The 21,352-nt window shown below is 37.5% G+C and overlaps 1 long non-coding RNA gene across 2 annotated transcripts in view; it reads left to right on the top strand.

The window, feature by feature from the left end:
* The window catches only part of LOC149747883 (uncharacterized), a 904,363-nt gene that overhangs the window by 523,650 nt on the left and 359,361 nt on the right, over positions 1-21,352 (top strand). The gene's annotated exons all lie outside the window — the stretch shown is intronic.

Here is a 21,352-nt window from a genome sequence, read left to right as displayed (position 1 = left end):
GTAAGGTGCTTCCTGACTCACAGAAATCATGAGAGATATTAAGCATACATTGTTGTTTTAAGCTGCTGTGTTTTAGAATAATTTTTTATGCAGCAACAGATAACTCTTATCTTAGAAAGATCCATAGTGAATTTAATGTGAAAAGCATGATAGAACACAGTATTGACTTGAGGAAAAATAATTTGGGAAATAGTAGCAAGGTTACTTTAAAAAAAAATCCAACAAGAGACAGTGATTTATGATCTTGGAAGATAAAGGACAATGGTGAAATGGTGATGACACCAAGGCTATACTATGAGTCAAAAGAAGCAGTCATAGATTAAGGCTGCCAAGCAGAGAAGAAAATATGTTTAAGAGAAATAAGAGTGTCCATTGGTTTTCAGAACGAAGGAATAATTTCCTGTTACTTTGCCCATGGAAAACAAAAGTTTTTGAAGGAGGTAGAGAGGTACTCATCGTCAATTAAAATTGTCTTTACCCTTGCAAGAGTTACCAGTGATTTTAAAATTTTAATTCCCTTATAGTGACCCAGACAGCATTCATGAACCACAGTAAACAATATGATATCAATAGACATTTTACTTTTGTCCAACAAAATAGGCAACACATATGTTCCATGGAAGATATTTATCAATTGATAAACCATTTGATTACAAAATAAGAGCATACATTCTGGCAGAGAGCAATATGTTATGATTTAGCTTGGGCAGAGCTGATAAAGCCATGTTCTACTCACAGACAGACTCTAAAACAAGTTGAGTTTTATCAGGTTGACTCAACAATGCTGGAGTACATCATAAAACACTTGAAGGCAGCTATTACAACCTATTTTTAATCCCCTGGAAATCTCTTCCCACTCAAAAGGCCACATGTCATCTAGGGACTATTCTATTCCCCTGAACATATTCTAGAAACATACATACCTGGTTTACACACCAAAAACTTGACAAGTGTATTTCTCATCAGCACAGGGCTAACAACCAGTTAAATGTAAACTAGAAAATTATACCAGCCAATACAAGACAATTTAATGTTTGAAACCAAAAGATACAGTAACAAAGGTCCCTTGTCCCAATTACCAAAAACATATGCACTCTCTCTAAAGAGATATTTACAAGGTCACAGGCTAGGGTACAGATGGACTGGCATAATGTTACCATAGGAATCGACTAAAATGGATTTCTCTGCAGGGAATCTTGACGACAGCATAGTTAAAAGCAGCAACTCCTCTATATCCATTCAGCATCAACAATTTTGGTCACATATGAGACCCCTCAGAGTGACAGAAATGCAAGGAATAGGCTTTTCCCCTCCCCAGTGAGAATGCTGAAATAGGGTTTCCTGATATTTCTATAGTCAACAGTATAATACCAAGACAGCCTCAGTAAATGAAATTTCTGCTAGTTTTGGCTAAGGGCTAAAGAGGTATGGTCAGTGTCATTCAATATTTGCATTAGCTTTTCTGAGTTCTGTTTAGTACTTTGTTCTCCTTTGTCTTCCTGCAGTTAGTTACTGCTGCAGTGATTAAAGGTGGAGTTTACCTCACATAGAGTTTGTATCTAATAAACAGCTTTATTTGGAGCTTGTTCATCTCCAGTTTCTCATTATCATTCCAAGAAAACATCTATTTACAGGAGAAATCAATTTGATGAAAGGATACTGTGTAGTGTGTCCACTTGAAGGAGATCTGGGATAGTGGGGCCTAGAGCATGGTTTAACCTTAGTGTGCATCAGAATTATCGGTGAGCTTGTTAAAATACAGGTGCTCAAGACCTTCTCAGGCTTATTCAGTCAGGCTCACTTCTGGGATGTGACCTGGCATGTATGTATGTATATATATATATATATATATATTTTTTTTTTTTTTTTAATGAGCCACCATATAATTCTGAAATGTACCAGTGTTTGAGTACCAGTAGTCATTGTGGAAATAAGGGCAACCAGGGATTAGAGCTATTGGTTGGTGTACCTCACTTCCCACATTCATTTACCAAGAAAAGTTTTCTCTGCTCTTTGGGTACCAGGATATGATGCCTCAGGAGGCCTAAATAGTCTTCCCTATTCACTCCCAGAAACAAGCTTGTCCTCTCCCAGAAGGGAATGAGAATCAAGCCCCAAAGAACAGTACCTTTAAAAAAATTCATCACTTGACTTAACTTTTAGCATCAACTTTCAGATGAAAGAGGTATCATCTACTTTGCCTCTTTCACAGAAGGAAGAAAACTGTTAATGACAGCCATCAAATTTCATAAAATTGCTTTTCTTTAATTTTTTGTTGAAATACACTTAACATACAATACTATCTTAGTTTCAGTTGTGCTACATAGTGATATGACATTTGCGTACATTATAAAATGATCACCATAAGTCTAATAACCATCTGTCCCCATATAAAGTTATTACAGTATTACTGATCATATTCCATATGCTGTATATTATATCCACATGGCTTAATTATTTTATAATTGGAGGTTTGTACCTTTTAATTCCCTTCATCTAGTTCACCCACCCCTCCCCTCTGGCAGCCACCCATTTGTTCTCAGTATCTATGAGTCTCTTTTCATTTTGCTATGTTTCATTTGTTTGTTTTATATTTTAGATTCCACATATACATAAGATATACAAATAGCAAAATTATTTTTTTAGGGGGGAGCTGCTGAATAATATTTCCTTGTATGTATATATCACATATTCTTTGTCCATTTATTGATGGATACTTAGGTTGCTTCCATATCTTGGCTATTGTGAATAGTGCTACAATGAATATTGGGGTGCATATATCTTTTCAAATTAGTGTTTTTGTTTACTTTGGGTAAATACACAAAAATGAAAGTGCTGGATCATATGGCAGCTCTATTTTTAATTTTTTGTGGAATCTCCATACTGTATTCCATAGTGGCTGCACCAGTTTACATTCTCACCAAAAGTACATGAGGGTTCCCTTTTCTCCACATCCTGAGAACGTGTTTGCAGACATAATAACTGAAAACTTCCCTAACTTGGGAAAGGAAGCAGATATCCAAGTCCGGGGGGTGCAGAAAATCCCATACAGAATTAACCCAAAGAGGAATACACCAAGACGCATTGTAATCAAAGTGACAAAAATTGAGGATAAAGAGAGAATATTAAAAGCAGCAAGGGAAAAGCAACAAATAACATACAAGAGAATTCCCATAAGGCTATCAGCTGACTTTTCAGAAGAAACTCTGCAGGACAGAAGGGAGTGGCATGATATATTTAAAGTGATGAAAGGGAAAAACAACCAAGAATACCCAGCAAGGTTCTCATTCAGATATGGTGGAGAGAGGAAAAGCTTTACAGACATGCAAAAGCTAAAAGAGTAAAGCACCACCAAATCAGCTCTACAAGAAATGTTAAAGGAACTTCTCTGCAAAAAAGAAAAGGCCACAACTAGAAACGTGAAAATTATGAAATTAGGAAGCTAATCAGCAAAGGCAAACATACATTAAAGGCAGGAAGCCATCCACATGCAAAGCTAGTAGGAAGATTAAAAGACAAAAGTAGTTAAATCATTTATATTCACAATAAGCAGTTAAGGGATACACAAAACAATTAGATGTCAAATATGATATCAATAACAGTAATCATGAAGGGAGGAGAGTACAAATGCAGGACTGTGAAAATGCATTTGAAAGTAAGAACAACTTAAAATAATCCCAAATATATATATAGATTGCTGTATAAAAACCTCATGGTAACCACAAACCAGAAATATATTACAGACATACACACAAAAAAAGAAAAAGTAATCCTAACATGACACTAAAGACAGTTCTCAAATCACAAGAGAAGAGAAGAAGAAGAAAGGAACAGATAATACTTACAAAAGCAATCCCAAAACAATTAACAAAATGGCAGTAAGAACATATATATCAATAATTACCATAAATGTAAATGGACTAAATGCTCCAATCAAAAGACATAGAGTGGCTGAGTGAATACCAAAAGAAGACCCATATATATGCTTCCTACAAGAGACTCACTTCAGATCTACAGACGCTCACAGACTGAAAGTGAGGGGATGGAAAAAGTATCTGATGCTAATTGAAGTCAAAAGAAAGCCAGGGCAGCAATATCAGACAAAATAGAATTTAAAGTAAAGACTGTTGTAAGAGACAAAGCAGGATATTAAATAATAATCAAGTGAACTCTTTTAGCTTTTGCTTGTCTGTAAAACTGTTTCTCCTTCAAATCTGAATGATAACCTTGCCAGTAGAGTATTCTTGTCTGTAGTTTGGTTTTTTGGGTTTTTTCCCTTTTATCACTTTGAATATATCCTGCCACTCCCTTCTGATCTGCAAAGTTTCTGCTGAGAGATCAGCTGATAGACTTAAGGGAGTTGTTTTTAATATGATTTTTCTCTTTTTACTTTTAAGATTCTCTCTTTAATTTTTTGCTGTCTTAATTATAATGTGTCTTGGTGTGGACCTCTTTCAGATCACCTCGTTTAGGATTCTCTGTCTTTCCTGAACCTGGATATCTGTTTCCTTCCCAAGTTAGGGAACTTTTCAGCTATTATTTTTTTCAAATAAGTTCTCTGCTCCTTCCTCTATCTCTTCTCCTTCTGGGACTCCTACATTGTGAATGTTAGTATGCTTGATGTCATCCCAAGGGTCTCTTAAACTATCCTACTTTTTTAAAATTCTTTTTTCTTTTTCTGTTCAGCTTGGGTGATTTCCACTACTCTGTCTTCCAGATTGCTTATGCATTCCTCTCTACCATCTAATCTGTTGATTTTTTTTAAGTGTATTTTTTATTTTAGTTATGGTATTCTTCAGCTCTATTTGGTTCTTCATATTTTCCAATTCTTTGTTTAAATTCTCACTGTGTTTATTCATTCTTCTCCCAAATTTGTTGAGCTCTTTATGATCATTACCTTGAGCTCTTCATCAGAAAGATTGCTTATCTCCACTTTGTTTAGTTCTTTTTCTGAGAGTTTTGTCTTTTCCCTTCATTTAGGACATATTCCTCTGTCTCTTTATTTTGCCTAATTCTCTGTGTTTATTTCCACCTATCAGGTAGGTAGGTCAATTACATTTTTCCATCCAAGAGATGTGGCCTTATGTGGCCTTATGTGGAAGATGTTCTGTGGGGCCAGCCACATCTTCCCCTCTGGCCATCAGAGCTATATGCTCTAGGGTTGCCCCCTATATGTGCTTCATGCCCCCTTCAGTTGTGGAGGTGCTGACTACTGTGGGTACACTGGTAGGCAGGGCTGGCCCCAACCCCTGATGGCTGTGAGACCTTGCCTTGTGTGGTGGCTGTGGGCCTGCTGGGTGGGAGAGGGCAGGTACCCACATGGCTAGCTGCATGGGCCAAGATGTCACGGGCCCACAGGGCTGGTATTGGCCTGCTGGTAGGCCAGTTCTCCTGAACGTAAGCCCTAATGGTTTTCAAACCTGGATGCTCTTGGGGCGTGTCTTCCCAGTGCAAGACCCCCAGGACGGGGAGCCCAATGTGGGGCTCAGATACGTCACTCCTTGGGGAGGACCTCTGTGATTATGGTATTCCTCCCATTTGTGGGTCACCAACCTGGGTTGTGAGTCCTGACTCTGCTGTCTCCACCCCTCCTATCCATCTTGTTGTGGTTCCTTCTTTATGTCTTTAGATGTGGAAAATCTTTACTAGTAGTTTTCAGGTCATTCTCATAGACAGTTGCTCTGTAAGTAGTTGTAATTTTGGTGTATCCGTGGGAAGAGGTGAGTTCAGGGTCTTCCTACTCTGCCATCTTGGCCACACCATGTTTCATAAAATTTAAAATTGAGCTCTCTGGCAGTAAGACTTATGACCTTCCAAAATTATATTTAAATCTTTCTATATTTCTCACAAATTTCTTTTAACAGATTCTACAGTAGAGCAGGTGGTAATAGACATTCTGCAACATGAAAGGAACAGATTTCCTCATCTAGCCCTGCAGACTTCTCATTCTTGTAGTCATTTTTGTGATTTCAATCAGATGAGCTACTATGTTTCAGACTGTAGTTGGAAGGAAGCTTAAGATACACTATTTTATAAAGCACAAGAAACCAATTATTTTTTCTCTCTCTCTGACTATAAGTTTGCTTTCTAGTGGTTGATTAATAATGAAAATAGATAACTCCAATCTCTCACCTCTGAAGACACATAGGATTTGGTTTGAAGGAAACAACTAAAACCCTCCCAACTAGTGCCTCTACCATCTCTGACAGCATTGGCAGGGTAGCTTTGGGAGGTTTATGATAACTTACAGTCTGCAGGCGCAGAAGTGACTGTGGATCTCAGACCTGACAGTTCAGCTCTCTGCGAAAGCAGTGGCTGTAAATGGGTTCTGCTTTACTGTTTCCTTCACTGTATTCTGTGAAAAGTATGGCTCCAATCCAGCTGCTTCATTAATATCCTGGATCATAGATGAAATAACAAAGTTCTGCTGGAAATGAGCATAGGATTGAGCCTTTGAGTGCATGCATTTTTGTTTCTAAGCAAATATTACCACTAGAGATTGACAAGGTATGAAGACAGCATCAAGAAAATTATCCCTAGATATTTTTGCAAGTGCCTAGGCGTGTAGATTCTGTTTTGTTCTTTGTTTCAGGAGTTCTGCACAGGTTGCCTGTTGTCTCAAACAAAGGAATGAGAGGCATATTTGCATTTTCCAAATTAAAACTCAAGTCAGTAATAGCTTTTGCCTGATACTGGCACAACACGGCTAGTTAGATATCAAATTCAGTGGGTAGGCATGCCAGGTTAGTAATAGGAACATGAAGCCAAGAGGTAAATTGTTTCCAAGACCTTGAGGCTTCAGGGGAGGGAAGCATGAAGAATAACCATGGTCAGTAACAGCATTCAACAGAGAGTAGCAAAAGTCATTTCAAAGGCTATAGCAATACAAAGTCCAGACTGCACTGCTATGTCAGATGCCAGAGAATGTAGCTGGACATCAAAGATAAGAGTAAAGGGTCAGGTGGGGAAGATAAGATAGATTTTAGCATATGATTTTCTTGCTGTCTCTCCTAGATTTCCTTGGCTAGTTGTGAATGACAAACCTCTTGTTCTGGATGACATCTTAAAGGCACCATATAATTCTCCAACACTGCTTTAACATGTCACCACAAGGCACAAACAATAAAACATAAAGTGCGGATTCAGACGGTTACCTTTTTTTTTTTTTTTTTTTTTGCGGTACGCGGGCCTCTCACTGTTGTGGCCTCTCCCATTGCAGAGCACAGGCTCCGGACACGCAGGCTCAGTGGCCATGGCTCACGGGCCTAGCCGCCCCGCGGCATGTGGGATCTTCCCAGACGGGGGCACGAACCCGTGTCCCCTGCATTGGCAGGCGGACTCTCAACCGCTGCGCCACCAGGGAAGCCCAGACGGTTACCATTTTTAAGTTTTATTTTTTAAACAGGCTGTTCACTTTGGATATGGCAGATGAATATTTTTTGTTATGCAAAGCTCTGGGGAAGATAAACTCCAGATAAAATTCTGCTTTGCTTTAGCCATTATGGAAACTAGTTTATATAAAAATCCCATCATATGGTTGAAAGGTTTTACTATTACTATTTTATTCAAATGTGAAAAGTCAGAGTGCTAAAATGGGAATATCATTAGAGTAGGAGTTAGATGACGTGGATTCTAATCTCTGCTAAACAGAGGTGTAAACTTAGGCAAACATTTAACCTTTTTATTTTATTTTTTAAAAGATATTGGAGTATAGTTGATTTACAGTGTTGTGTTAGTTTCAGGTGTACAGCAAAGTGAATCAGTTATACGTATATCCACTCCTTTTTTTAAAAAATTCTTTTCCCACATAGGCCATTACAGAGTATTGAGTAGAGTTCCCTGTGCGATTCAGCAGGTTCTTATTAGTTATCTGTTTTATATACAGTAGTGTGTATATGTCAGTCCCACCATATAAATGTTTTAGACCTTAGCTTCCTCATTTACTAAAAGATGCCAATCATTCATTCATTCATTCATTGCCTAGTAGGCTTTTAGTGAGAAGCAAATGTGATAATGCACATAAATAACTTCATATTTTTCAAAATCATTAAAATAGATGGTACTTTTAAGTTGTTAAGAGCCATAAAAAATTAGGACTGACCCTTATATTATCATTTTATAAATGATCTTGTAACATCTTTTTATAACTAAAGAACCTGCAGTTGCCACTTGGATGGATGACTAAGCAGATACCCCTGTTCCCTAGTAACTCACCTTCTAGTAGGGAGAATAATCATGTGTAGTGTTATCTCTTGATTGCCTCCCCAGCATCCATTCCTCCATCTCCCTTCCTACCGTGGCTCTGAATTTCCCAGCCGAATGGGTTTGAGTAAGATTAATGCCTCCACTAGTTATTATAATTGGCTTAGGTCTATCACTGGTCTAAGGATTGGTTTGGGGGGAAGGGATTTGGTTACCAAATCGAGGCTCATCTAATCAGAGTGAATCTCAGACATTTTGTTTGGAATGCTGGAATGTAGACTCGTCTCTGCTAGGCTTATCCCATAAGGATGGCGTGCCTGGTACAGCTGCAACCACAAAGACGGAGCCAGGAGCCACTTTGCAACCACCCAAGCAGAAGCAGATCCTACATATGGATCCTAGTGACATAATTTAGGTTCATGATAAGAACCTTGCCATTCTTCTCATCTCCCTAGAGATTTTGATACAGGAAGTCTGTGGTCTAGGACCCCAAGGCATTTTTAAAAGCTCGCCAGTGATCCTTGTTTGCATCCAGACTTGATTATTAAGTGATGGAACCAAGAGCACGCATGTAGCTTTAACTACAGAATGAAGGGTTTTTTCCGACTATGCAGTTCTAGAAATCACATTTGTTCACAAGTCTTTGTTTATTTAGAAATAACTTGTCCTTTTGATACACTGTACTTGCACATTTATTTACAATCTGTTCACTAATTTCATTATTTATCTAGTGCTGATTTTCTGTTTAGTGCTAAGTGTGACTAATGGGTAGTGGCCTGACGTGAGAGAAGGAGGGAGGAAGGGGTCTGCTCCCTACTTGGTTCTGATAGGTGGAACTAGGTAACTTAGCACGTGGTACTGGAGGACTTCTGTCAGCAGCGTGTGGGACTGGTTGTAAACCACATTTACACGTGAAAAAGTGATGGGTGTAAATGTAATGGGTGAACTTCTTTTTACATCTTTATGAGGTAAATGAGGCTTTCCAAGTAGAAAGAGGAAGTAGTCACTTCCAATTGGGGGAGGGGTCTGAAAAGACTTTACAAAGGAAAAACTTGCTTTAACCTTGAAAAACAGAATTTGGATGGGGAAGGAAAGTCAAAAACGGCAAAGGGTGGGGAAAAGCATATTTTGGGGACAGTCCATAGACTGGCTAGACCGTTTCAACTGAAGGTATAAATTTAGTAAGAGCCATGTTTATCTTCCCAACGTAGATGCTGTTACACAATTCTACACTTGTTCTTTCATGAAAATGAAGTCTGTAAAAAGATTTTTATATGCTGTTGACACCTCATCTGTTCATGTGGGCAATAGACTTATATCTGAAAGTAGTGTAGAGGTAATACAGCAATGTTGGTGCCCTATTAAGTTTGTTGAAAAGGCGTTCTACCTGTCATGTACTGTTAGCTGCTTTGGCCAACTCTTAAATCAACATTGAAATAAGGAAACCAGGAGACCCAAGGGACAAAAAGTCCTTGCCACAGTGTGTAATCTAAGGGTTTTCCTTAAAAGAAGTGAAGAAATAAATAAGTGTTGAAAACTTAGGAGGGTTTAAGGAGTGCAAAGTGTTTGCTTTTTTGCATGCTGTTCTTGGACCCAGGCCATTTTTACAGTACCCACTGGTGTTTTTATGTTTTCCCTAATTTATTGGTGATTTTATTTCATGACCTGTAATCCAGGAAATGCCACATAAGAAATCCACTGAGGAAACTTTCCTATCATAAATTTTAAATAGACAAAAAATGGTCATCTCTGGGTACTCCAAGTATCCTGAAAATCTTGTCCCGGAGCTGATCACAGAAAATTATGAAACCTTAAGGAGGCACAGGAGAGAATTTTTCCTTCATCTGATCTGATTACAACTATTATAATGAGGTATAATTAAGATGCATTATAATGCATTCATCAGTAACGTAATATGGCTTAACTGCTTAGTTATATCAGGAGCAAGTGCTGGTTCCATAGGACCAGCTAGGATATCCCAGGTTTCTTCCTCAAGTGGAATTTTTGGTTAGCACATTAAGTGCAATGTATCTCTGATATCTTTGATACCTGGTGCTGCTTTGACCTGCTCTGTTCCTGTCCTTTGAGTAGGCCCTACTCAGCATTTAAACTGACATTTGTTCCCATCTGGAGGTTCCTTTTAATTCTGGCTCCTGGTGTAGTGCCTCCTAGTTTCTTATTTAATCCAGTACAGTCTGTGATTTAGCCTCACTCCTGGATTCCAGGTTACCTGCTTTGGTCCCTAATGTGGCTCACCTGTTGAGTTGGGTCTCTTGTCTGTTCCTTTACTTGGAACTCTCTGCTTCTGCCACAGACCTGGCTGCCTCCTAATGGAATGTCAACTCTAATTTAACCCTTTCAGATGGAGGAAGATTTAATGCCTCTGGTTCTGGCAAATATTCTTTTTCCTTTCATCTAGAATTTATCAACATTACAATTCATGAAGGACATTTCTTTTAAAATAAAACAAAATTTCCTGACATATCTTCCCAGAATATATCAACATAAAGGGCCAAAAGCAAGCAACCTTCACACAATCTTAGTATCTTTGTTTCTTTATCACAAGTTATGATTTGGAATTATAGTTGTCACATAATTAAAATGTATTATGCAGCAAAGTTAAATGGTACTATTACAAAAATTCATCTATATATTCAAAAATCTTGAATTATCAGGGAATTGTTTAGTGAAGATGCTCAGTATCAATATTGGTCACCAAGATGGTGATACAGGTTGTTCCTGACTTTGCTTCCCTCACAAGAAGAAAAACTAACATTTATTCAAGAACAAGACACCATTGAGAGAATTCTAGAACATGGGGGTAGGGCTGAAGCACACCGCGGCACCTCAGAGAGCAAGGTAGGCTGCATTTTAAGGTAAGAAAAATAGCTACACATTGGCTGCATTGTCCTATCCCTGGACAGGCTGGCACTGCACCTTGCTGAAAGGTCTCCCCTGAGCTTCCATTTCCCCCAGTGGTGAAAGGAAACCCAAGCGGGACGGCCAGACTCCCCCAGCATTGTAGGGGAATTTGGCGGAGTCCCTACTCTGATCTCACACGGTGGGGATTACACAGGAATCTGCACAACCCAGTCTCTGGGAATCTGACTGTGACAGAGAAGTGGCAAGGGGCCTGCAACAATCATCACAGGAATCGTGGCAGACCAAGTTCATACCTGCAGTGCCGAAGTAGCAATCCCAATCAGTGGCTTTGCTCATCTGCAGGACTAAGTCAGTACTGTGCTATGACCAAGGACCTCGAGAGGGTGCAGATCTGCCTGACTCACATCCTCAAACGAGAAGTTTTGCCCAATTTTTCACGCCTAGGCAAGGTGCTGAGTCACCACCCCACCCACTGTGGAGAGTGCCTTCCAGCCCTGTCTGAGCAGAAAGGCTGGTGACAACTATTAGAAACAGTGCGGCCCAGTGGCACTTGAGTGGAGAGAAGGGCGGATGGAACTAATAGTTTGCAAAGCAAAGATAGTGGTCCTGTTCAGACAAGGAACTTGGGGTGTAGGTCAGCTTAAGACATGAAACAGAGCTCTACTGGTTCTAGAACTGCTTCTACTGCTTCACCCAGGCAGGAAATCTAATTTGCTGAACACACCCTTAAACCTGTCCAACCAGGGAAGCAAACCAGAGCACATGGGAAGATATATAGCCCATTCAATAGCCCTGCATACAGTGGCACTTATACAGAGAGCACAGCCCATGGCTTCCCTGGTCAACAGAGCAAAATGAGTGGGCTCACCTGACCGGGGAATTCCATGCCCACTCAGGGCTGGTCTGGGCCCTCAAACAATGAGCTGCACAGGCCCTGGGTCTTGGTCTGCTCTCCTGTCAGGGCAGAGAAGCTAATTCTACTAATGAATATAGTACTCAGTCCTCACCATCCTGGTAAGCCTGATCCAAGAATTTAGACAATCACAGAACCTATCCTGTAGCCTTACTTGCGTAGGGAACAATTGATTTCAAGTAATACTGTAAAGGTATAGTAATCAAAACAGTATGGACTGGCCTAAAAAAACAGTCAAATTAGACCATAAAAACAGAATTGAAAACCCAGAAATAAATCCAACCATATATAGTTAACTAATATTTGACAAGGGAGAATATTCAATGGAGAAAAGATAATCTGTTCAATAAAAGGTGCTGATATAACTGGATATTCACATGTAAGAGAATGAAACTGGACCCATATATTACATCATTCACAAAAATTAACTCAGACTCAAATGTAAGACCTGAAACCATGAATCTTCTCGTAGAAAACATAAGAATAAAGCAGTTTGACATGGGTCTTGGTAATGATTTTTTGCATATGATACCTAAAGCACAAGCAAAAAAATAAAAAAAACTAGTGGGACTACATCAAACTATAAAGCTTCTGCATAGCAAAATAAACCATCAGTCAAGTGAAAAGACATCTTACAGAATGGGAAAAAATATTTGCAAACCATATATCTGATAAGAGATTAATATAAAAAACATAAAGAACTCACACAATTCAATAGCAAAAATTACATAACCTAATTAAGAAATGGGCAAAGAACCTAAATAGATATTTCTCCAAACAAGATATATGAAGGACAAACAAGTACATTAAAACATGCTCAATATCACTAGTCATTAGGGAAATACAAATTAAAACCACAATGAGATGTTATCTCAAGCCTGTTTAAAATGGTCATCATCAAAAAGATAAGAGATATCAAATGTGGGCTTGGATGAGGAGAGAACGGAACTTTTGTGCGGTTTTGGTGGGATTGTAAATTGGTGCAACCCCAATGGAAAACAGTATGGAGGATCCTCAAAATAATTAAAAATAGAACTACCATATGATCCAGCAATTCTGCTTCTAAGAATGTATTCAAAGGTATCGAAAACACTAACTTGAAAAGATATCTGTATCCTACCCCCCATGTTCATAGCAGCATTATTTACAATAGCCAAGACATGAAAACAACTGAAGAATCCATGGATGGATGAATGGATTAAAAAGTTGTGATATATATGTGTACACACACACACACACATAATGGAAAATTATTCAGCCATAAAAGATGAGGAAATTCTACAATTTGTGACAACATGGATGGACCTTCAAGGCATTATGCTAAGTGAAATAAATCAGATGGAGAAATTTGTATGATTTCACTTATGTGTGGAATCTAAGAAAACAAAGCAAGCAAACAAAAACATCAAACTCATAGAAAAAAAGTAAAAGAGATCAAACTGTGGTTACCAGAGGGGGCGAGTGGGCCAAGGGATAATTAGAGCAAGGTGGTCAAAGGGTACAAAGATAAATAGATAAATATTTATAAGATAAATAGATATTTATAAGATAGATAAATATTTATAGTGCTATTTATATGATAAATAGCACTAGGGATGTAATATACAACATGATGACTATAGCTAACACTGCTGTATAATATGTAGGAAATTTGATAAGAGAGTAAATCCTAAGAGCTCTCATCACAAGGAGAACATTTTTTTTTCTTCTTTTTATTGTGTAGGTGTGAGAAGATGGAAGTTAGCTAAACCTGTTGTAATCATTTCACAATATATGTAAGTCAAACCATCGTGCTGTACACCTTAAACTTATACAGTGATGTATGTTAATTATTTCTCAGTAAAAATGACACTTTTATATGTATAAAAGATGCTCAGTTGGCTCCCCACTTATATTGCAAGCATCTGTATTTTAAAAACGTAAGTGATTTCTTATGTGCAACCCAGTGCTTCTCTTGAATGTGTTCATGAATCACCTGGGGACCTTACTAAAATGCAGGCTCTGATTCAGGAGGTCTGACTTAGAGCCTGATCAGGGCCTAAGAGTCTACAGTTTTAACAAGTTTCCAGGTGTTGCTAATGCTGCTAATACTTTGGTTAGCAAGGCTCTAGACAATGACTTCATCTATATTTTTAGAATCGTAAATAAACAACTTCTAACACACAGTCTATACTCAATATATACTAATTTAAGGAAGGAGTGAAAGAAAAAAAATCAAATGTTGACAATTTGGGGAGCTTAATGGTTTAATTCATTAAAAAACACAAAGCCTTAGAAAATGAATATAGACATAGGTCATTGTTTAAAATGTGTTCAGTGTTATGACTTTTTTAAAGATGCTATGTCATGATTCTGATATATTTAGCTAGAGTCAGCACTTATGCATTGAGACCGACTGCATATGAGAGACAGTGCTAAGTAATACAGGGATGACAAATGAATTAAACAGTCGGGTCTGTAAAAAAGTTATTTTGTACTACAGTACCTGAAAACTAACATTGTTAGGAAATGATACCTAAAGATAATTTGGTTGTCACATCTAGTGTGAGGGTTGATCTAGCTATTGTAGATGCCCAGTCACATCCACTTACTCAGTGTCTCAGTTCTATCTCTAAGCTGGGTGCTTGTTGAGGAAGAAAAGGAAAGGTTCTTATGTAGGATAGGACCATTTAATGGCATAAAATAAGTCATATATTATTTTTTAAAATAATGATAACGATGATGGTAATAGTGAATGTAATAAGGATAATAAAAGCTAACATTTAATGAGCACATAGAATACTAAGTACTTAATAAAATTATTTTCTTTAGTCCTCACAACATTCCTATGAAGTAGATACTATAATTTTCCCATTTCATATATGAGAAACCAAGACTCAGAATGATAACTTGTTCCATGTCACATGGTCTATCAGGTGATGGAGTCAGGATATGAACCTATGCAGTCTGGATTCTCTGGAGTTCATTCTCTTAACTCTGAACATATACTGCTGTAAGAGAGTCATAAAAAAATATGCTGGAGATTCCAAGGAAAAAGGAGCCATACTTGAGTAAAGGGATTAAGCTTTGAAAGATGGCGAGATTTCAATTGGTGGAATAAGGTGGGATGACAGTCTAGGGAAATGAAATAGCCTGAACAAATGCTCTGAGACTAAAAAGACCATGACTTTGAAGTTTTAATCTTGGGTAAGCAAGAAAATGATGGTACAGCAATAACACTAATATGAAATCAAGAGGAAAATGAAGTTTCTTCAGTTTATCTATCAGTAGATCACACCAATCCTTAGAAAATTGGAAGCAATGTTCTTGAATTCCAGAAAAGAAAGTCCAGGCTGAAAATACTGATTTGAGAATTAGCCACACATTTAACAAGAAACTTCTTGAATGTACACTTTGTCTTCAGAGTGGAAATAATTAGACAAGAGATGACAAAATTGCAAATGCATTCATGTGTCTCATAAGACAAAATACTTACCTTTGAGGTAATTTTGACCATTTAATATTTTAAATTTTACCCCCCCAAAATAGAATTACATTGAGGAGGATATATATAATTATTAAAATTTAGCAAAAATTACTTCTTTGGTATACTTAATCAAACCTAATTGGAATCATTTGTTACTAGAAGGACATGTAATAATTAGATAAGATGAATGAGTGTTTTGTCTTTATCCCTTAAGTCCATGATGTATTAATAAACTTAACTAGGATGATCAAGAAAGATGATGTGTCTTGTTACACATCGTCAATATGAACCTAGAGCCAGAATGGCAGGGTGGTTAAGAGCCCTGGTCTAGGTTCAAATCCTGGTTTGTGAGGTTATCAGTGTCCTCATCTAGAAAGTGGAGGTAATAATAATAGTAGTACTTACTTTTTAGAAATTTGGGGGAGAATAGTTGAAATAATATATGTAAATTTCTTGGAGTAATATACCATAAAATAATTGTAGGATAATGGTGAATATTTGTTATCTATCAAGAAAAATGTTAGATATTATTATTACTGTCAGTAACTTACAGCAGTATTATTTTATTTTATTTTTATTAGTTATCTGTTTTATACATATTAGTGTATATATGTGAATCCCAGTCTCCTAGTTCATCCTCCCCACCCCCGCTTTCCCCCCTTGGTGTCCATACGTTTGTTCTCTACATCCGTGTCTCAACTTCTGTCCTGCAAACTGGTTCATCTGTACCATTTTTCTAGGTTCCACATACATGCGTTAATATATGATATTTGTTTTTCTCTCTCTGACTTACTTCACTCTGTATGACAGTCTCTAGATCCATCCATGTCTCAACAAATGACTCAATTTCGTTCCTTTTTATGGCTGAGTAATATTCCATTGTATATATGTACCACACCTGTTTTATCCATTCGTCTGTCAATGGGCATTTAGGTTGCTTCCATGACCTGGCTATTGTAAATAGTGCTGCAGTGAATATTGGGGTACATGTGTTCTTTTGAATTATGTTTTTCTCAAGGTATGTACCCAGTAGTGGTATTGCTGGTTCATATGGTAATTCTATTTTTAGTTTTTTAAGGAACCTCCATACTGTTCTCCATTGTGGCTGTATCAATTTACATTCCCACCAACAGTGCAAGAAGTTTCCCTTTTCTCCACACCCTCTCCAGCATTTGTTGTTTGTGGATTTTCTGATGATGCCCATTCTAACCAGTGTGAGGTGATACCTCATTGTAGTTTGATTTGCATTTCTTTAATAATTAGTGATGTTGAGCAGCTTTTCATGTGCTTCTTGGCCATCTGTATGTCTTCTGTGGAGAAATGTCTATTTAGGTTCCTGCCCATTTTTTAATTGGGTTGTTTTTTTAATATTGAGCTGCATGAGCTGTTTATATATCTTGGAGATTAATCCTTTGTCCATTGATTCGTTTGCAAATATTTTCTCCCATTTTGAGGGTTGTCTTTTCATGTTGTTTATAGTTTCCTTTGCTGTACAAAAGCTTTTTTTGTGTGTGTGGTATGCAGGTCTCTCACTGTTGCGGCCTCTCCCATTGCGGAGCGCAGGCTCAGCGGCCATGGCTCACGGGCCTAGCTGCTCTGTGGCATGTGGGATCTTCCTGGACCGGGGCACGAACCCGTGTCCCCTGAATCAGCAGGCATACTCTCAACCACTGCGCCACCAGGGAAGCCCTGTACAAAAGATTTTAAGTTACATTAAGTCTTATTTGTTTATTTTTTTTTAATTTCCATTACTGTAGGAGGTGGATCAAAAAATATCTTGCTGTGATTTATGACAAAGGGTGTTCTTCCTATGTTTTCCTCTAAGAGTTTTATAGTGTCTGGTCCTACATTCAGGCCTTTAAACCATTTTGAATTTATTTTTGTGCATGGTGTTAGGGAGGGTTCTAATTTCATTCTTTTACATGTAACTGTCCAGTTTTCCCAGCACCACTTATTGAAGAGACTGTCTTTTCTCCATTGTATATCCTTGCCTCCTTTGTCATAGTTTAGTTGACCATAGATGCGTGGGTTCATCTCTGGGCTTTCTATCCTGTTCCATTGATCTATATTTCTGTTTTTGTGCCAGTACCATATTGTCTTGATTACTGTAGCTTTGTAGTGTAGCCTGAAGTCAGGGAGAATGATTCCTCCACCTCCATTTTTTTCCCTCAAAATTGCTTTTGCCATTCGGGGTATTTTGTGTCTCCATACAAATTTTTAGATTTTTTTGTTTTAGTTCCGTAAAAAATGCCGTTGGTAATTTGATAGGGATTGCATTGCATCTGTAGATTGCTTTGGGTAGTATAGTCATTTTCACAATGTGATTCTTCCAATCCAAGAACATGATATATCTTTCATCTGTTGGTATCATCTTTAATTTCTTTCATCAGTGTCTTATAGTTTTCTGCATACATCTTTTGTCTCCCTAGGTAGGTTTATTCCTAGGTATTTTATTCTTTTTGTTGTAGTGGTAAAAGGGAGTGTTTCCTTAATTTCTCTTCCAGATTTTTCATCATTAGTGCATAGGAATGCAAGAGATTTCTGTGCATTAATTTTGTATCCTGCAACTTTACCAAATTCATTGATTAGCTCTGGTAGTTTTCTGGTGGCATTTTTAGGATTCTCTATATATAGTATCATGTCATCTGCAAACAGAGACAGGTTTACTTCTTCTTTTTCAATTTGTATTCATTTTATTTCTTTTTCTTCTCTGATTGCGTGGCTAGGACTTCCAAAACTAAGTTGAATAATAGTGGTGAGAGTGGACATCCTTGTCTTGTTCCTGATCTTAGAGGAAATGTTTTCAGTTTTTCACCATTGAGAATGATGTTTGCTGTGGGTTTGTCATATATGGCCTTTATTATGTTGAGGTAGGTTCCCTCTGTGCCCACTACCTGGAAAGTTTTTATCATAAATGTGTGTTGAATTTTGTCAAAAGCTTTTTCTGCATCTATTGAGATGATCATATGGTTTTTATTCCTCAGTTTGTTAATATGGTGTATCACATTGATTGATTTGCATATATTGAAGAATCCTTGCAATCCTGGGTTAAATCCCACTTGATCATGGTATGTGATCCTTTTAATGTGTTGTTGGATTCTGTTTGCTAGTATTTTGTTGAGGATTTTTGCACCTATATTCATTGGTAATATTGGTCTGTGATTTTCTTTTTTTGTAGTATCTTTGTCTGCTTTCAGTATCAGGGTGATGGTGGTCTCATAGAATGAGTTTGCGAGTGTTCCTTCCTCTTCAATTTTTTCGAAGAGTTTTAGAAGGATGGGTGTTAGCTCTTCTCTAAATGTTTGATAGAATTCACCTGTGAAGCCATCTGGTCCTGGACTTTTGTTTGTTGGAAGATTTTTAATCACAGTTTCAGTTTCATGGCTTGTGATTGGTCTCTTCATATTTTCTATTTCTTCCTGGTTCAGTCTTGGACAGTTATACCTTTCTAAGAATTTGTCCATTTCTTCTAGGTTTCCCATTTTATTGGCATAGAGTTGCTTGTAGTAGTCTCTTAGGATGCTTTGTATTTCTGTGGTGTCCACTGTAACTTCTTTTTCATTTCTAATTTTATTGATTTGAGTCCTCTCCCTCTTTTTCTTGATGAGTCTAGCTAAAGGTTTATTAATTTTGTTTATCTTCTCAAAGAACCAGCTTTTAGTTTTATTGATCTTTGCTATTGTTTTCTCTTTTTCTATTTCATTTATTTATTCTTTGATAGTTATGATTTCTTTCCTTCTACTAACTTTGGATTTTGTTTGTTCTTCTTTCTCTAGTTCCTTTAGGTGTAAGGTTAGATTGTTTATTTGAGATTTTTCTTGTTTCTTGAGGTAGGATTATATTGCTCTAACCTTCCCTCTTAGAACTGCTTTTGCTGCATCCCATAGGTTTTGGATTATCATGTTTTTGTTGTCATTTGTCTCTTGTTATTTTTTGACTTCCTCTTTGATTTCTTCTGTGATCTCTTAGTTATTTAGTACCGTATTGTTTGGCCTCCATGTGTTTGTATTTTTTATGTTTTTTTCCCTGTAATTTATTTCTAATCTCATAGTGTTGTGGTTGGAAAAAATACTTGATATGATTTCAATTTTGTTAAATTTACTGAGGCTTGATTTGTGACCCAAGATGTGATCTATCCTGGACAGTGTTCCATGTGCACTTGAGAAGAAAGTGTAATCTGCTGTTTTTGGATGGAATGTCCTATAGATATCAATTAAATCTACCTGGTCTGTTGTGTCATTTAAATCTTGTGTTTCCTTATTAATTTTGTGCCTGGATGATCTGTCCATTGGTGTAAGTGAGCTGTTAAAGTCCCCCCACTATTATTGTGTTACTGTCTGTTTCCTCTTTTATAGTTGTTAGCATTTGCCTTATGTATTGAGGTGCTCCTATGTTGGGTGCATATATATTTTTCATTGTTATATCTTCTTCTTGGGTTTTTCCCTTGATCATTATGTAGCGTCCTTCCTTGTCTCTTGTAACATTTTTTATTTTAAAGTCTATTTTTTATGGTATGAGTATTGCTACTCCAGCTTTCTTTTGACTTCTATTTTCATGGCATATCTTTTTCCATCCCCTCACTTTCAGGCTGTATGTGTCCCTAGGTCTGAAGTGGGTCTCTTGTAGACAGCATATATTCGGGTCTTGTTTTTGTATCCATTCAGCAAGCCTGTGTCTTTTGGTTGGAGCATTTAATCCATTCACATTTAAGGTAATTATTGATATGTATGTTCCTATTACTGTTTTCTTAATTGTTTTTGGTTTGTTTTTGTAGGGCCTTTTCTTCTCTTGTGTTTCCCACTTAGAGAAGTTCCTTTAGCATTTGTTGTAGAGATGGTTTGGTGGTGCTGAATTCTCTTAGCTTTTGCTTGTCTGTAAAGCTTTTGATTTCTCCGACAACTCTATATGAGATCCTTGCTGGGTAGAGTAATCCTGGTTGTAGGTGTTTCCCTTTCATCACTTTAAATATATCATTCCACTCCCTTCTGGCTTGTAGAGTTGCTGCTGAGAAATCAGCTGTTAACCTTATGGGAGTTCCTTTTTATGTTATTTGTCGTTTTTCCCTTGTTGCTTTTAATAATTTTTCTTTAATTTTTTGTCAGCTTGATTACTATGTATCTCAGCATGTTTCTCTTTGGGTTTATCCTGCCTTGGACTCTCTGTGCTTCCTGGACTTGGGTGGTTATTTCCTTTCCCATGTTAGCAAAGTTTTCAATTATAATCTCTTCAAATATTTCCTCAGGTCTTTCTCTCTCTCTTCTCCTTTTGGAACCCCTATAATGCGAATGTTGGTGTTTTTAATGTTGTCCCAGAAGTCTCTTGGGCTTTCTTCAATTATTTTCATTCTTTTTTCTTTATTCTGTTCCGCAGCAGTGAATCCCTCCATTCTATCTTCCAGGTCACTTATCTGTTCCTCTGCCTCAGTTATCCTGCTCTTGATTCCTTCTAGTGTATTTTTCATTTGTTATTGTATTGTTCATCTCTGTTTGTTTGTTCTTTCTTCCTTCTGGGTCTGTCTTTTTAAAACATTTCTTGCATCTTCTCGACCTTTGCCTCCATTATTTTTCCGAGGTCCTGGCTCATGTTCACTATCATTATTCTGAATTATTTTTCTGGAAGGTTGCCTATCTCCACTTTGTTTAGTTGTTTTTCTGGGGTTTTATCTTGTTCCTTCATCTGGTACATATTCCTCTGCCTTTTCTTTTTGTCTGTCTTTCTCTGAATGTGGTTTTCATTCCACAGGCTGCAGGACTGTAGTTGTTTTTGTTTCTGCTGTCTGCCCTCTGGTGGATGAGGCTATCTAAGAGGCTCATGCAAGCTTCCTGATGGGAGGGCCTGGTGCTAAGTAGAGCTGGGTGTTGCTCTGGTGAGCAGAGCTCAGTAAAACT

This window comes from Delphinapterus leucas, chromosome 12 (assembly GCF_059928025.1).
Source record: "Delphinapterus leucas isolate spDelLeu-1000000601 "Yukka" chromosome 12, BTC_Dleu_Yukka2, whole genome shotgun sequence".
NCBI lineage: Eukaryota > Metazoa > Chordata > Mammalia > Artiodactyla > Monodontidae > Delphinapterus > Delphinapterus leucas.
The sequence above is the reverse complement of the archived record's forward strand: the minus strand, read 5'-3'. Positions and strand labels throughout refer to the sequence as shown.